At 39.1% G+C, this 15487-nt stretch overlaps 1 long non-coding RNA gene across 1 annotated transcript; it reads left to right on the top strand.

The window, feature by feature from the left end:
* The first annotated feature begins 11452 nt into the window (after positions 1–11452).
* On the top strand, positions 11453–14215 carry LOC130456374 (uncharacterized). Its single transcript, XR_008915130.1, has 2 exons — positions 11453–11994; positions 13736–14215. It is a non-coding gene; the product is annotated as an uncharacterized LOC130456374 (long non-coding RNA).
* The last annotated feature ends 1272 nt before the right edge of the window (positions 14216–15487 follow it).

Here is a 15487-nt window from a genome sequence, read left to right as displayed (position 1 = left end):
AAAGTATGTCACAGAATGTCAAAGCTGAAAGAGACCTTCGGCTTTTCTCATCCCTTCTTTTGTCAAATAAGGAAACCTGAGGTAAGGAAAGGAGAAGTGATTGGCCCAAAGTCACATGGCTAGGTGATGTCAGATCTAGGGTGAGAATTCAACCCTTCTACTCACAGTAAACCGCTGCTCCACAGGGTCTGGGCTTGGAATTGTTAGTACTGGCCTTAAAGATGGGTTGATCCATCTCTAGGACACATCAGGCCAGTTAGGCCCAGCTACTGGATCCTGGGAACTGATAGAAAATGGAGCCAGTGGTAGTAACCAGGGCCAAGGGGTTGGAAAGGAAATATAATCTAATGAAACAACTAGTTTCAAGAAAATTGACATTGTATTCTGGAAAATTTCCTCTGAATGTCCAAAAAAAAAAAACACAATGAATTTCCAGTCTGACTACTCCCCCAAACTAATCTTTATTTCACATCATTACAGAATTTCTACCAGGAATTCTTGCTCCCTCTGCTGGTATTTCATCTTGACCTTTCCCTTCCCCAGAGCCTAAGTACAAGGGAACTTGGACCTGGCAGTTTAGCTGTGCTGCTGGTGCTGCTGCTGTAGGCCAGTGGAAGGCTGATGGTGACCAAGAGAAGCACAAAGGTTTAGTAAGTTTGTAGTTCCCTGTCTTCTCCTGGACAGCTGCCTGGAAATTGTAAGAGAATGGGGCTCTCTAGTAGGTAAGAATTTCAAGTTTAAATGTTCATTTCAAGTTCAGAGAGCATTTAGCAAGTTACTACTATGTTCCAGGTACTTCCAAGTACTATGCCAGGCACTAGTGATCTAGTAGTAGTCTCTCGGTAACCGAGGATGACGATTGTCTTTGTGCGCTTTCATCTAGGGTGTATAGATGAGTGTGCACAAAGACACTTGTGGGTGAAGGAGATTTAAGTGGAAAAGTCATTGCACAGAGACAGTCCCACTCTCTCGGCGTTGGAAGCCTGGGTCCAGTGGCACTAAAAATCATTACACCTGGAGTCTTCCTCAGCTGCATTGGATGACCATGTTGTCCTTTGTGCTCCAACACCCGTCCTAAGCATTCCACAGTGCTTTGCTGCATCGCCATCTCAGCCGTTGAACCTTCTTATTGGTTTCTTCCTCCTGTTCCGAGGAAACAGTCTTCACATGCTGGGTGAGCAAGGCCCTGATTCACCAGGGGTCTACGATGGCTACCCTCACAAGGTTTAGCCGGCCTGTCATTGCCCAGGGTGTGGTTACTGCCACATGCTAGCAGCTACTGGGAGCCACAAGTGAGAGCTGGGTGTCGGGTGAGGGTCAGAGGCTGGAGAGCTGCCCTAGGAGGGGACGACAAGCCCTCCATACCAGAGATACTACTCCTCCCTGAGCATCCCATACACCCCAAGTGGTAAGGGCTAGGCAATGAGGGTTAAGTGACTTGTCCAGGGTCACACAGCTAGGAAGTGTCTGAAATCACATTTGAACCCAGGACCTCCAGTCTCTAGGCTTGGCTCTCAATCCACTGAGCCACCCAGCTACCCCCAGCACTAGTGATACAAACACAAATATGAAAACAGTTTCTGTATTCAAGAAACTTGTATTCTATTGTTGGAAAAGTGAATGCCTATTTCTCAGGAGAAAATGAAATTGGAGGCACACTCACCACCAAGTAGTAGAGGTGGTAGTAGCAGTTTTTCCAGTAGTAAGGATAGATTTTTGGTGGTACATCAGTACAATGTCCACAAGAGACAACAAAGCTAACAAGCCCACATGGAGATCAGAAATCACTTACTCAACAAAGCACTTAATAAACTCCTAGACATTGTGAAAGAGTAGAAGTTTAGATAATTAAATCCTATTTCCATGGAACTTGCAGTTTAATTCAGAAATAGAATACATGATGATGGCTACAGAAATCTCTATTTCTGATAGGTCACAGATGTGATGAAAATAATCTCTCACTCTCTGGCTGTGACTTCTCTTAGAATCAGAAAATTGAAAGGAACCTTAAAGGTCATCTAATCTATCTCTCAATATAAAAATCTTTTCCACATCCCAAAAGGGGATCATCCCACTTCCCTTTAAACCTTTCCAGTGCCAGGAAGTTCACTGACCAACAAAAGATGATCCCTTTCATTTCTTTCTAGATCCCTCAGATTCTTTCTCCAACACCTTCAGTTTTAATTTTTTTCCCAAATTATATGCATTTAGTTCAATATATCCTAAATCAGCTTAGGTCTGTTTCTCAGCAGGAATTCTCAACCTGTTGCAGTAAACATTTAAGCACTCAGATCACTAGACAAAAGCATTCATGGCTTGAAAACATTTCAGTGGAACAGAAGAACATCAAACACAACAAAGGAATCATATAGATCTAATGACTGAAAGAAAACTTATATCTCCTTTTACAAAAAGGAAACTGAGGCCCATGGAGGTCATGATTTGGCAAAGGCTACACAGGTATTAAGTAGGAGAGGAGGGATGTGGCTCCACATCTAGGGCTTTTATTACTCTATGTTTCCTTTGAATAGAAAATAGTTTAGAAAAAATACTCAGAAAAGGAAGTCTAGAAGAGATTGTTTGTCTTAAAGGTATGGGAAAAAATAGATACTGATTCATAGCTTATGTGAACAGTGTTCAAAGGAGCATTTGCCCATCCTTGAAAGCTGAGTAATCTGTGTGTGTGTGTGTGTTTGGATGGCTGAACATAACTGTCAAATCCATTTTCCTTCTTGCTTTGGTACTCTATCCTGAGTGCCCATCTCTTTGCTTTTGGACTTATGAAGATGAGAAGAGAATAATTACTGGTCTTTGTGTGTCTTTGGCTTGAACTGGGCAAGTTCCTCAACAAGTTCTGTAGAAAGTGATTGAGTCAAAGTTCAAAAATCTTCCAAACTGGGGATTCTTCTCCAAGGGGTTCATCCTTTAGGCATGCCCAGCAACACAAGAGACAGCCTAACCCAGTTTGCAGTCAATTATATAATAGCTTACTAAAAGAAAGAGAGGGCCACAAGGAGCCATTTTCAGACTTAAATCGTAAAAAACTGAGAGGCAACTAGGTGGTAGAGTGGATAGAGAACCAAATGAGACCTGAAGTCAGGAGTACCTGGATTCACATCTGGCCTCAGACACTTCCTATCTGTAAGACCCTGGGGAAGTCTCTTAGTCCGGTTTGCTCAGCCCTTGCCCTTCTGTCTTAGGCTTGTTACTAAGGCAGAAAGTAAGGTGGCTTTTAAAGTGTGGATTGAACCAAATGTGATTTAAGGCAAAAGAGATACCCATTCCCTAACATCCAGAAACTCCTCCTAGATCAAAAGCTCAGAACTGAGTTTACATTTGTGACCCTATTTTCATCAGGTGAATTTAGACAGAGGGACTCTTCAGATAGTCCTGATAAGGTGGACTGAATTCGAGATGCCATTAGCAAAGAAGGCACCTGGTGGTTTTGGCTCACCAGGTGTTAGCAGCCGGCAGCCTCTCCTTCCTTTCCTTTTCTCATCTCTTTTCACAAACTTCTCACATATACACGCAGCCTCTACAGCTGCTCCTCTACTCGCCTTTCCTCAGCTCATTTTGTATTGTCTCTTAGTCTTATAGATGATTGGAGATGCCCAGAGGGACTAGGGAAGCTGAGGACAGAAAACTGCATCATCTTGCACCAGTGTCCTGAGGAAGTCTGAAAGGGCCTGGATCTTCCTTCCAGAGTCTTGGTGTGGGAGAGCACCAAGACTTAAGAGTTCTAGGTTCTAGTCAGGGCTTTGCCACTAACTAGCTGTGTGATCTTAGGCAAGTTATTTCCCTTCTCTGGGACTCAATTTCTTCATCTGTAAAATGAGAGGGTTGAATTTATGGTTCTTTAAGTCAGCTTCCATGAATCTTAGGAGTTATATAAACCCATTGTCAAAACACTGTGTATGTGGGATGGGGATGTAGGGGGAAGGGAACACTAGTGATGTTGGATGACTAGTGTCCTCTTCAAACAGAAAGCACTATTCTTTCAAGCAAGGTCACCAGAAAGACACAGGAACACCTTCCAGAAGCACTTTGGGGAGGGACCAAAAAGAAACCTGCAAAGTCAATCATTTGCCTGGGTTGCTAAGCAGAGGACATCTCTCTAGGTGATTAGTTCTCCCATCAAAGTTTCTATCTGCAAGGAATCCACCTCTAATGTGAAAAACCAACTCTACATTCAGTACAAACAATGAAAATGAAGAGTGCATTGAGGGGGAGATGGGGTCCTTTAGGAAACCTTGAGTAGGGAATAGAATTAGTTGCAGGTTTGAGATGTAGAAGAGGTCTTAGGACTGCATTCTCCAAATCACCAGCCTAAATTCAAACTAGTTGAGATAGCCATTGGAGATGATAACATTTTAGAATTGTCCTTAATTTAGGCAATAACAAATTTAATGCCTGAGTCTGATGTCCCTGCTCTCCAGTTGCTGGTAGATTCAGAGGGAAAGAAAAATACAACAGATTAGCTACCTAAAGGGGATCCTCATGGTGTAGAAGGCAGAACATTCCATTTCAAATTTCAGGACTTGAATTCAAATATCAGTTCCGCTGTTTATTAACTCAAGAATTTGAGTAAATCACTTCTGGGCTTTTCTGGGCTTCCATTTCTTCATATGTAAAGTGAAGGAGTTGGGTTAAATTATCTATAAGATTCCTTCCTTCCTGCTCCAAATCCTGTAATTCTAAAACCTGTCCTGAAGAAATTCCACTATGTTATACTAGTTCTTCTCTGAGTCTCTTAGAGAAAACTGCCATTTTTCTCTTGGGAAGGGCCAAAGGTGAAATGCTGGACAAGGACTTTCTCTGAAGTTCAAAATAACCCAGGGTTCGGGATTGTGAGACGATGGGTTGTAGCTTAAACTTTATTTTCAAAGGCGCAGAATCAATGACTACAAGGAACAAGAACTTGTCAGGATAGCAGAAAGAAGGAGGAGGAAATAAGAGTATGGCTGATGGGGGGGGAGGCGGGTCGGGAAGAAGTCTATGCATTTCAGCACCTTGGATACTTCTCAATGGGACTGGGAGGGGAGTGAGAAAACTCTCCCCGAGAGGAGAAAAGATGGGAAGAAGGGGGTCATGAGGAGCCGAAATAAAGAGAGAAACGGCGGGTTTGCCCCACTTCATCACATTTCAACAAACCTTGGGTCGAGCAAACAGAGATGAATCATTAACCAGTCCCTGAATGAAAAAGAAAAAGAAAAAAAACAGAAAGAAAAAGAAAAAAGGAGGGAAAAATGCGGCGGCTTGCTCCCATCAGGGGGGAAATCGGCGTCTTGTCGCCTAGCTCCATGCCCTGATTTATGATAAAAAATTTAGAGGAAATCATTTATATTTTAAAGGGCCTAAATAGCTGCATGAAACTTTTATCTAAAGTGCCACTGTATTTATAGGCAGCTCTTCCATGCTGGAGGTAATTAATAGATGTATAAATTTCATGGCTGCTCTTCTTTCCTTCGCTCTCTCTTTTTTATTACTCTCCTGTATTTGGCACCTTCTTGTGAATGGCGACAGCGGCAGCAGCAAGAAGAAAAAAGCTGCAAAAACCCTCCGTTTGAAGTGTCTGCTTGGGAGCGAGTTAGCTCTGCTGCTAACACGCTTGTACTGCGCTGACACGCTGCTTGCAGCTCACCGCTCTCAACCTTGCTTCCCTTTCAAGCGATGCTTGCCAAAAGACATCAAACGAGTTAGGTCTCTTCCCCCCTCCCTCACGCCACAATCCCTTCACACAACCTGCTTTCTTTTACAGAAACTGAAGGGGCTATTTAGTTGTCTAAAGAGATACAGAAACAGATGGAGTACAGAAACAGAGAGACAGAAAAAACACAGACCAATAAGCAAAGGGACACACACCGTGAAAGGCTGTGAAAGACAGACAGATGTGTGGAAGAGAGACTCACAGAGGCAGAAAGTGGATGCTGGAGACTGAGAGGGAGAGAGAATTGGGAGAAAACAGAGAGAGACAGAGACAACATACAGAGATGTGTGTGAGAGAGATAAACAGGCAGAGAGTGGATGTGAAAGATTGGGGAGAGAATAGAGTAGAAAAGGAGAAAGAAAGAGGAGAAACAGAGACAGACAGCCAAATGTGTGTGTGTGAGAAAGAGAGAGAGAGAGAAAGAGAGAGAGAGAGAGAGAGAGAGAGAGAGAGAGAGAGAGAGAGAGAGAGAGAGAGAGAGAGAGAGAAATGGAGAGTGAGTAAGAGAACAAGGACTTCCCTGAAAGAGTTTACTTGGAGTATATTGCTGAGGGGGTAGCATTAGGATATTTATAGATGGAACTTCACTTTTCCCAAACTTTCCCCCAAATTCCATTACAATCTAATGCCCATCATCCAGCACCTCAGTCTTGTAAGTTTTCTTTTTGCCAAACCTGCTTCATTTATTCACTCATTTCTTTATATATTTATTCTTAAAATTTAGAAAAGATAACACAATGGGATTACCATTTTAGGAGAGGCTAAGGTCTCCTGCTTGCTTTAATTCAGGTCATAAAATATTGATGTTTCTGGCCATGTCTGTTGCCATTGCACCTTACAAATAAGAGAAGTTCAGGGATAAACAAGGTAAGAGTCCAGATGGCTTCCCATAAGAAATGATGTAAAGATGGTAAAGTGTCAATGCCTTGGACCATTCAATGATTACTAAATTATTAATGGAGTGTTTATGTGTGTGCATATGTATGTATGTACATAAAACTCCTACTGATGAAATATCGATGATAAATCATTCAAGGTTAAACCTTTTAAATGGTATGTGTGTATGCACGTATGTGCAAGTATGTACATGTCTGCATGCCCATATCTGTATCCATGTGTATCTGGTTTGTGTAGTGGCTAAAAGAAAACAATATACATTTTTATCCTTCTCTGAGTTACTTCCCACTTGAAATGTTGAATAACTTGCACTTTATATACCGTACCATTATATTCAGAAGTCCACATTTCTCCTACATGGTTCATATGTTCATACTTATCACATTCTTCTCCTTCCTGCAACAGAAGAGAAGCAGATTTTATGTCCATTTGTATATATAGTGTGTGTATATTTGCATGTGTGTATATATATATATATATATATATATATATATAAGGCTTCTGTTAAACTATTCATTTTCTCATATTCAGGCTTTGATATATCTTAAAAATTTGTGACAATACAATACAAATATAGCTCTTAAGACCTATAAGGAAATCTTAACCTAACTCTTTAAAAAGGAATAAGATAAACTTACTACAAAAGTATTTGAAGTTCCTTTTCTGACTTCAGTTCTTCAGAAAATGACTCTCTAGAGGATGTTCAGCTCTAGATTTCTATGATCTAGAAGCCATGATGAATACAATGGGGTTTTAATCCTCCACACAAAGTATTCACCATGACCCACACACAAGGTCTTGCTTGGCCATCTGGTCCAAATGCAGAAGAAGAAAAACAACTTAATTTTTCAGAGGAAGAAATCCAAGCTATCAATAGCTACTTGGAAAAAAATGCTTTAAAATACTAACAATTTGAAAAAATACAAAATAAAGGATCTGCCTCAAATCCTTTATGTGGGCAAAATTGACAAAAATGAAAATGACAAACAATGGAGATGCTATGGGAAAACAAGTGCATTAATGTACTTTTGGTGGAGTGTGGAATTAATCTAATCATTCTGAAAATCAATTTGGAACCAGACCTCTAAAACTGCTAAACTACATAAACCCTTTTACCTAGCAATGCTACAAAGAAATCTGAGAAAAAAGAGTTACATGGAAAAAAATATTTATCATATGTGAATAAATGGAATACCATAGTACTGTAAGACATGATGATGGAGTTAGTTTGAAAGAAACATGGAAAGACTTTTTTCGCCCTGAGAGTGAAGTGAGCAAAACTAGAACAGTTTATAAAACAACAGTATTACAAAGACAAACAACTTTGAAGGCTTTGCAACTCTGATCAATGCAATGACCAACCATGACATGATTCCAGAGGACTCCTGAAGAAACATGTCACCTCCCTCTGACAAAGAGGTGATAGATTTGGTACATATTGAGACATAAGCTTTTCAGACATGATTAATCAATACAGGAATTTCTTTTGATTATGTCTTTGTTGAAAGAGTTTCATTTTTCATTTTCATAAAAGTGAAAAGAGATTGAAGGGAGAGAAAATAGATGTTTATTCATTTAAAATAATTTTTATAAAAAATATAAAAATCTCTTCTTTTTATCTTTCTAAGTGATTTTATTTACCACCTTATGAATTCTGTCCCAGTGCCTTGAAAATCATTAAGGCTATTAATACATTTAGGAAATCAACTTACAAAAAAAATCACAAAGTGAAAGTTTAATCTGCTTTAATCCTTGAATAGAATTTATTTATCTTAAAGAAAAATTCAGAGTCTCATTGCTAGCTGACAAATTAATGTTCTCTCTGTGCAATGGCAGCTTCTTCCCTCCCTATGTTATAAATCGTAGCATCTTGATTATCATCAACTGCAGAGAATCTGGAAACTTTTGTTTCTTTTAGTGCTTAGCTACAAATATAGGTTATATTTCCTTCCTCTGAATGAATGACTGGTCTTTCCACTTCTGCTTTTATTTTTAGTTCCCTTGATAATGCAGTCATTTAGATGCATTTGAAACTGTCTTTTAAAAAAACTCCAAATCAACTGTAGTAAGTGGCAGGATGACTTAAGTCCTGATTCAAAAGTTTAGATAAGAAAGAAGAGTTTACTAGTTCAAAAGTACTGACTCCATATAATTTTCTCAAAGGTTCTGGAGTCAACTCTAACTGCCTTACTAGAGGCAATTGTTAAATTTCATTGTGAATGTTTACATTGCAGAAATTGGCAATTGCTACAAATAAGGACTTGATTTATTGTTAATTTCTAGATTTAGGAAAGTGCAAATCAAACTTAAAAATATGTAAATAAAAAACAATGAAATACTATTGCACCATAAGAAATGGCACACATACATGTGATTAAAAACAGAGAAGCTTAGAGAAATCTATGTGAACTGATGCAGAAAGAAGTAAGCAAAGAAAAAAATATACAGAGAAAACTACAACAATGTAAATGGATGGATGGGGGCAGCTGGGTAGCTCAGTGGATTGAGAGCCAGGCCTAGAGATGGAAGGTCCTAGGTTCAAATCTGGCCTCAGCCACTTCCTAGCTGTGTGACCCTGGGCAAGTCACTTGATCCCCATTGCCTAGCCCTTACCACTCTTCTGCCTTGGAGCCAATAATTGACTCCAAGATGGAAGGTAAGGGTTTAAAAAAAACAATGTAAATGAAATAAAAATAATGCATTGAAAAATAAATGTAAGAAAATTATGTAGAAGAAGAGGGACTCAAATGAAGAGATATAAGAAAACACCCTCAATCTACCTTTTGGGTGGAGGTAAAAAGTCCCAAGACATTTACACACTGAACATGTTTTGGAACTCTCTCAATATATTGAACAGTTTATGCTAATATTTTTTCCTCTCCAAAAAGCAAAAACCACTATGCTGTTATATGAGATGGCTCTTTGGGAGGGAGAGAAGGAAGGATACATGGGATACTATGGTGATGTAAGAAATAAAAAACATTAATAAATAATATTGTAAATGAATTTTAAAATAATTCTAAAGGGTGGGTACATTTTTTCTTCTCAGAAGTTGTTAAATGTTTACCAACACATTTTTGGATTTTTCTAAATATAAGATCATAAATTTAGGGTGAGAAGATTTAGGATGAGATTGTAGGTTCATTGATTTACAGCTCAAAGGGACTCAGGATTTCCTGTCTCCAGGCCTGACTCTCTATCCACCAAACCACCTAGATGCCCCTTCTTTGCTTCTTTTAATGTTTTGTGGATACCAATGAAATATTTGTGTTTGGCAGGGGGCACAACTAGGTAGCTCAGGGCATTGAAAGCCAGGCCTAGATACAAAAGGCCCTGGGTTCAAATTTTGCCTCAGATACTTCCTAGTTGTATGACCCTGGACAAGTCACTTAAGCCCCATTGCCTAGTCCTTACCACTCTTCTGCCTTGGAACCAATACTCAATATTGATTCTAAGACGGGAGGTAAGCTATTTTTAAAAAAACCAATACAAAACTCTTGTTTTCCACCTGTTAGGCTTCCCTCTTGCTACATAACTTGCTCAACTGCTTTTCTAGACGTGTCTTTGATCATGCTCTGTCAGACAATCATACAGTGAAATTTATTTACTAAAATACTTCTACAACAACAAGCTTTATATAATGGAGTTTTGTTTTTATATACAATTCTATTTTTCTGTACTTTGAAATGCTCATATTTGCTGGTGTTTGTCAAGTTCATAATTTTAAAACATTTTACTAAAAAATAAAAAAAAATGCCTCTCCAGTACATTAACTAGAACCACACTGATTTGAAAATGGGGCGTGATTTAGTCCTTTCCATCTTCTAAGTTCATGACTATTATTTCAATATTTCTCTTAAGTAGAACCATTCTTCTTCATAATAATATAATCTACTACAGATACAAAAAAAGTCTCTTGTTTTACCTTTAGAAGGTAAAGAAGGCACACTCTTTGAACTGATTTTCTAGTAAATGAACTATCAGTTTTCTAGTGGTAGGGATGAGTTTGTGTTGCTATTTACCTTTCCCCCTAGTTTCCCTTGTTATTAACAATATACTTTTGCAAGGTAGTTGACTATGGTTAGGGGTCCAAACTATAATCTTGAGACACTGTGGCCCTCACCTCTAATTGATGAGCTCTTTCCACAGCCTGTAATTTGGAGAAAGGGTTGAGGAAAGCCAGTCTTCATTGTTTGGTTGCTGCCACAAAGCACCATGCTTTCAATTCCATTTTATGTTGCCTTATCCGATTAGGATGGAAGATCCTTGAGAACAAGAACTGATCTTTTGCTCTTAGTTAAATCTCCAGAGCTTTGTACAGTGCCTGGCAAGTAGTTAACTCTTGACTTGACATGGCAAAATGAATTAGCCCAAAGAGGAATCAAATTGGTAAATGTTCTCCCCAATACACTAGCTAACCAGTGATAGTCAAGCCCATTTAAGATATTGGGGGAGAGGGGGAGTTGAGTTAGTTTAAAGTTAAAGTGAAAAAGATCAAGCAAAAACTCTTCCAGGAGCTAGATCTGATTCCTAGTCCTTTGCTTTCCACTAGACTGTGTTGCTTCCCCTTATGCCTGTGGGAAGGCAGCTAGGTGACTCAGTGGATAGAATGCTGGGGCCAAAGTCAGAAAGACTCATCTTTCCATGTTCAAATTTGGTTTCAGACCTTACTAGCTGTGTGACCCTGGGCAAGTCACTTAACCCTCTTTGCCTCCATTTTCTCTTCTATAAAATGAGCTGGAGAAGGAAATGGCAAACTGCTCCAGTATCTTTGCCAAGAAAATCCCAAATGAGGTCACAAAGAGTCAGACATGACTGAACAACAACAACAGCAATGCATGTGGGGAAAGATATTTGAAAAGATATACATAAAAAGCTTGTCTATTAATTCAAACTAAAGGTGAGAAACAGACATCCCCTCAAGGAAAGATGAAGGGTATCTCAGCTGTGGGAGGATCATTGCTTCTATTGTTCACCTGAGCCTTTGGGTCAAGAAAGCAAATTTCTGACATCATAAAACAGATTAAAAAAAAAAAAGAAACAACTCTCTACTGGATATGACATGGCTGTTCCATTGCACAATCTGATCGAGGAAATGTATCTAGGATTACCCAGACAGTCAATTATTCATAAGCTAAACATCCAAGCATCAATTACCTGGCTTCATGCTCTTATTCATTAAGGAGATTGAACAGTCCAACTTAACAAAGCAAGAGGAAGTTGCTAAGTTACAGAAGTTACTTGACCAGCAACAACACGACTGCTTACACAATATGAGTCTTTCAAGGCAAGAGAGGTCTCGGAGATCAGCAATGTGATAGATCAAGTCGTCAAATATACCATGGCTGATTTTACTCTCAGCAAATGGAAATGGAGAAAGAGTATAAAAGGTAACAGAGAGAAGGCTTAGAGCAATGCATGCCACCTTGTACAAATAGGTTGCTTATGTATAACAAGAAACAGAAATAATCCATTGATAAAATATATGCTAATGAATATCTTAGATTAAAAACATCCAAACTGCTTTCCTAATATATAGACTATCTAAGATAAAATAAGATCACTTTTTATGCCTCAAGAGCAACAAGAAATATTGGGTTGGCCCTGCTGAGTGAGAACAGTAACCCTTAGTAATGTAGCTAAGGGTCTGACTGTTCTTGATTTTCTCTAAAGAAAAGATGTAGAATTCAAACTGAAGAAGCTGACAAGTGTTTGGGGTTTTTATGTGACTCCCTTTCATGCACTATTCAGTCCAGCTTAGCTGGCCCTTTCATTGCTCCCATTTCTCCCCTCTGTACGTTGGTGCAGGAAGTCTCTCAGGCCTTCCTCACCATACCTCTTAGACTCCCTCTAGTTTCCTTCAGATTGCCACTCCAAAATAATCACATCCTGCATGAGACCTTTCCTGATTTCCCCAGAGTCCAAGGCTTCCCCCCAAAATAAATGACTTCATTTTTTTGAACATACTGATTTTATGTACCTATGACTACCTATTGTTGTCCCCCCAAAAAATGCTCCCTGAGAGCAGAGGCTGTTTAATTTTTATCCATATCTCCCCTGCACCTACCATGATGCCCAGCACTCAGTGGGCACATTGAAAGTACTGTTTTATTAGCTGATTGATTGCTTGATTTCCTGAACACCGATGCCACCATTGGAACTGACATCACAACATGTCTGAAGATTCTGTACTATAGTTTTAAATGAACATTTTCAAATGAACAATGCCCTGACCATGAGTAAAAAAGCCTGTAGTCCCTGGGGCAGAGGGTTCCTGTCAGATATTCTAACTTGTGTTTTTCCTTAACTGTTTCCATTTTTTTAACCCTTACCTTCTGTCTTAGAATCAAGACTGTATATTGGTTCCAAGGCAGAAGAGTGGTAAGGGCTAGGCAATGGGAGGTAAGTGATTTGTCCAGGGTCACCCAGCTAGGAAGTATCTAAGACCAGATTTGAATCCGGGAGCTCTCAATGCATTGAGCCACCTAGCTGCCCCCAATTTTTTCTATTCCATAAAGAATGGTTCAATTTCAAGATAGGAGGAGGCATTTCCACAAATAACTATGATATAAAACCAAAGGCATCCGTAAAATTGAAAAGAAGAAAAGACCTTAGTCCTAAAACAGAGGAAAATCGCATGTGATTGACAGGCAGTGTGGTGTTAGACCTGGATTCAGGATAGCCTGGGTTCCAATTCCAACTCTCACACCTATTAGCTATTACAATGTAGGCTTGGGATAACTGATTAGAACACCTCAGTAAATCTCAATTAGGGAGAGAGAGATGGAGAAGGAAGAGAAAATTAGGGAACTGAAGGAAATACACAGACATGGATCAATGAAGCCAAAAATGTAGAAATCAGTGTGACAAGGCATATGGTATTGGTTCAGGGCATGAAAACAGTCCTTTGCTCCCTTCTCCCAATTGCAAATGGGAAAGTGGAAGGCTTGAACAATTTTACCCCCTCTCTGCTTTATGGTTGTTTTATTAGGGACTGGATCAACTGCATTAAGGTGTGTTCTAGCCTTTCAGAAAACTTTCATGTAAGCAGACTGAGGGCCTCCGCTGCAGTCTTTGAAATAGCCAAGGAGGAGTAACTCTCCAGGTTGCTGACTATTGATTCTTTTACAGATTCATCAGAGTGCTAGAGGCTGAAAACAGGCCAGGATGAGAAGGACCATCTACTGACCCTCCCCTTGCAAAGCACATCTGCAACCCCAAATCCTCACTGATGGCCCAGAGCTAAAAGCCCTTACAAATTTGCTATCTCAGCAGTAAGCTGTCTAATAATACCCTCTCATAAATGGAGATAAATTGTGTTTGGAGGGCGGACATCACTTACAAGATTGACAAAACAATTCTGAGAGCCACAAAGGCATCAAGTTCTATTCCAGATTGAAAGTCGACAGAATGATAGGCAGTCAAGTCTCCTTTGCAGGTGTGAGACCTGGCCCTCCCATCACTGGCATGTTCAACTGTTCAGCATCTGGATAAAGTCCAACAAAACTAACTATGGATCAAATTCAAAAGGCTAAGGTTTTCAATGATAGGGGCCCTCTATATCCTTCCAAATTGTAGCAAGGAACTCGGAAAAATATTCTGTTAAGTGATTGGGAGAGTACTGACAACTTTTTAATCTAGTAATTAAGCATATACTCATCAATCTATCAAAAAAGCCTTTATTAAGCATCCACTCCTAGCCAGGCATTGTCCGAGACACCAGGGATATGAAGACAGAAGTGAATGAGTCTCTGCCCTTAAGAATTTACATTTTCTGGGGCAGCTGGGTTGCTCAGTGGATTGAGAGCCAGGCCTAGAGATGGGAGGTCCTAGGTTCAAATCTGGCCTCAGATACTTCCCAGCTGTGTGACCCTGGGCAAGTCACTTGACCCCCATTGCCTAGTCCTCACCACTCTTCTGCCTTGGAGCCAATACACAGTATTGACTCTAAGACGGAAGGTAAGGATTTTATTTAAAAAAAAAAAGAATTTACATTTTCTAACTGACTTTGCTACTAATGGCAATGCAATGATCCAGAACAATTCTGAGGGACTTATGAAAAAGAATACTATCCACATCTAGAGAAAGAACTATGGAAGTAGAAACGCAGAAGAAAAATATATGATTTATCACTTGTTTATATGGGCATATGATTTGGGGTTTTGGCTTTAAAAGATTACTCTATTACAAAAATGAATAATATGGAAATAGGATTTGAATGATAATACATGTATAACCCAGTGGAATTGCTTGTCAACTTTGGGAGGGGGGAGAAAAGGGGAGGAAGAGAACAAGAATCATGTAACCATGGAAAAAAAATTTTTAATTAAAATTTTATTTTATTTTATTAATTATTATTAAATGTAATAATTATTTTATATTATATACTTTAATAAAATTAATAATTATATTATTGATTTAATTTGTTGATTAATTAATAAAATTTAATTAAAATTAAAAATTTTTAAATTTAAAAAGAATTTACATTTTTCAACAAGAAAGATAACATGTACCCAAAAAGATAATGTATAAAATAGATACAGGGTAATTTGAACTTTTTCATATGTAAAATACTTTACACTTTTCACATTATTTTCATTTTAACAATGATCAATCTCAACAAGTTGTTGTTGTTGTTTCTTAAACCCTTTACCTTCCATCTCAGAATCAATACTCTGTATTGGTTCTAAGGCAGAAAAGCGGTAAGGGCTAGGCAATGGGGATTAAGTGACTTGCCCAGGGTCACATAGCTAGGAAGTATCTGAGGCAAAATTTGAACCCAGGACATCCTATCTCCAGGCCTGGTTCTCAATCCACTGAGCCACCCAGCTGCCCTTCAACAAGTATTATAAAGGGTACAAAAATCACTATGGTAAGAAAGCT

This window comes from Monodelphis domestica, chromosome 1 (genome assembly GCF_027887165.1).
Source record: "Monodelphis domestica isolate mMonDom1 chromosome 1, mMonDom1.pri, whole genome shotgun sequence".
In the NCBI taxonomy this organism is placed as follows: Eukaryota; Metazoa; Chordata; class Mammalia; order Didelphimorphia; family Didelphidae; genus Monodelphis; species Monodelphis domestica.
The sequence above is the reverse complement of the archived record's forward strand: the minus strand, read 5'-3'. Positions and strand labels throughout refer to the sequence as shown.